The sequence below is a fragment of the Passer domesticus genome, chromosome 11, assembly GCF_036417665.1.
Source record: "Passer domesticus isolate bPasDom1 chromosome 11, bPasDom1.hap1, whole genome shotgun sequence".
Classification (NCBI taxonomy): Eukaryota; Metazoa; Chordata; class Aves; order Passeriformes; family Passeridae; genus Passer; species Passer domesticus.
In genome coordinates this window covers 32,381,812-32,384,469 of record NC_087484.1, presented here as the reverse complement: position 1 = coordinate 32,384,469, position 2,658 = coordinate 32,381,812, and the positions used below count along the sequence as shown (strand labels likewise).

General features: G+C 48.5%; 1 long non-coding RNA gene across 1 annotated transcript; it reads left to right on the top strand.

Moving 5' to 3' along the window:
* Positions 1-263: 263 nt before the first annotated feature.
* Positions 264-2,243, top strand: LOC135278561 (uncharacterized). The gene is made up of 2 exons (XR_010346022.1): positions 264-2,018; positions 2,126-2,243. It is a non-coding gene; the product is annotated as an uncharacterized LOC135278561 (long non-coding RNA).
* The last annotated feature ends 415 nt before the right edge of the window (positions 2,244-2,658 follow it).

Below are 2,658 nucleotides of genomic sequence, written 5' to 3'. Positions count from 1 at the left end.
GAAAGTGTCCCTGACCATGGCAGAGAGAGAAAGGCCCCAGACCCTGAGGAGTCTCCCCACCCCTGCCAGAGCCCCCCCTGCCAGTAGCACCAGCAAGGCTCCCTCAGCCCCTTATTTTAGAAACAAGAAAGAAATAGTTGTTATTTCCCCCACAGAGTCTCTGGGCTCTGCTTCCTCAGCCTTCCCCTTGTGCCCCACCACGGGTGGCACCCATGTCCTGTGGGGCACAGCCTTGGGCCCAGGGCCATGGGGGCAGCACCTTTTCCCACAGGAAATCCAAGGCTCCAATCTCTCTGCATCTCTCTGCATGGCGTCTTGTCACTTAAGAGAGTCAACAGCCCCTCCCAGTTTGAGATCAGCAGCAGCCTTGAACTGGGACATTTAACTGCAGCATCCCAATCTTTGAAAAATCCCCACCTTCTCCTCCAGCCGAGCTTCCAGCTGTCCCTCACTTGGTCAGTTCCCATGAGGTGTCCCACAACAACACAGCGAGGCCCACAAGACCCTGCTGGCAGCCTGGCTGCCCTGATTCAGACACATTTTCCCTTCTTCCCACAGTTCTGCAGCTTGAACAATGGGAAGGGGCCCTTGTTTGGTCAGCAGTGAAGTGTCAGACTGCACCTTGCTGGCTCAGTGCCCTTCCCAGGCTTCAGGATTCAGGTGGGGAGGACAACTCAGCACAGGCAGGAGGAGAAAAGTCGAGCTGCACCCCTGGGGCACCCTTTGTGTATTTGCAGATTTCCTTTGTTCAGGGGCCTACATGCTGTCCTTGTCACCTCAGGGGTGCTGCCAGCATGGAGGCCTGGCCTTGTCATTGTGCAGATGAAAGAACTGCTGCCAAAACAAAAGGCAGAGAGAATTCCTTCCTGGGTTTGGAGCCCCCTGGACAGGATCCATTCTACTGAGCAAGCAAGGCTGAACAGTCCCACAGCCCTAAACACAGCTGCAAAGTGTCCTTGTGCCCATCACCCTCGATCCAGCAGGGCTGCAGAGAGGACAAACTCTGACCTTTAAACCAAAAGGGACAAAACCTTGTACAGGGCCTGGCCTGGAAGGCCTGGATGTGATGGCCGCTCCCAGGGAGAGAGACCAGAGGCCCTGTGAGTAGAGACCAGGACTGTTCCCAGGAAACCATGGCAAGGTGTCAGGAGCAGGCATTAGAGACAGGGCCAGGGAGATGTGATGCAGGTGGCTGAGGGAGAGCATCATGGAGATGTAGAAATTGAAACTAGGAAACAGGATTTCCTTTATCTCTGACAACATGAGCCTGCACGGATGGAAGGCCTGCTGTGTCATCACAGTGTTAGAAATGAACTTTTAGATACAAATAAATGGACACACAAAGTAGTGGAGGCAAAAGAAATCTGTTTATTAGTAACAATTCACCTGAGCTGCAGGTATGCCCTCTTTCCCCCAAGAGCCAAACACACACACCCTCCAAAACAAGCACTATATTTTATCCCCTTTCCTGGCCAGGGGCAATCCCTGTCCCCTTTCCCATTGCCTGGGTACTTGAGAATTTCTATTCTCTCCTCACCGCCTACTTTTCTGTCCGCATTCCTCTGATCCTACTTCCTTTTTGGTCAGGTCTTTAACCTGGCTGCTTTCCCAGCTCACAGCAACACCCAACAAATTAACTGGAGCAAATCCAAACCAGAAATAACAACACACAGAACCAACTTTCATTGTTTTACCTAATAACCTTTTGGGTTCAGCAAAATATTACCTCATCTCTGACAACAGGGTAGAGGACTCTGATGTCACCAACCTCTGGATGATGACATCAGGCATTGCTGGATTGTGACCTCACCTTCTCTCCCTGCTTATCTTGGGGTTCCAAGGAGTTTCAATGCCTTTTGTGCTGTCACAGGGGTTGGAGGCTGGTGTCAGAGAGCAGTGGGCTGTGACATCACAGAGGGATGCATTGTGACATTGTGCCCCTCAATTCCAAGGAATACTTTTGAAAACTACTTCCCAAAGTGAATCTTTCTCCAAGCAGATGGACTGGCAAAACCCATGTACGATCAAGTGATAAGACGGAGTTTGTACTCTCACAAATTTGTTTTTCCTCCCAAGACCTCTGAAAACCTCTGATTTTTTTTTTCTGATTTTCTTTCTTCTTTAGAATCTGTGAGCAGAAGACAGGAATATTTTTGCCTGTTGGAAAAATGCCATAGCAATGTGCTCTTGACTAGGCGCACTCTTGTCCTTACCATAAAGAAAAGACACTGAACAAAATGAAACATCAGGGATTTCGTGGGAGCAGATAGGAGAGACAAAATCTGTTTCATTCTTTAAGTTGTCTGGAATAATTCTGCAAGTTTGCAAAGTGCACAGAGATGCAGTCATTAGAATGAGGCCATTACTCTCATCTGGCATCCCTAAGCCTTTGCCTCAATTTTCAAACAGTTTGTAAGTGAAGGATATATGCAAGATTTGTCTAATTAGTAAAGGTAAAGATTCCCTTAGGGTTTGATGTGTGGGGATCTCTGCCATCCCAGAAGGCATGCTGAGACCAATTTCTTTGGTTTCATTCCCTCACAGAAAAAAAAAAAAGAAAAAAAAAGAAAAAAAAAGAAAAAAAAAAAAAAAGATGAGGCTCTTTCTGTGCCACGCTGTGGCAGCTCTGCCCTCTCAGCCTTTCCCTTGAGCCCTTTG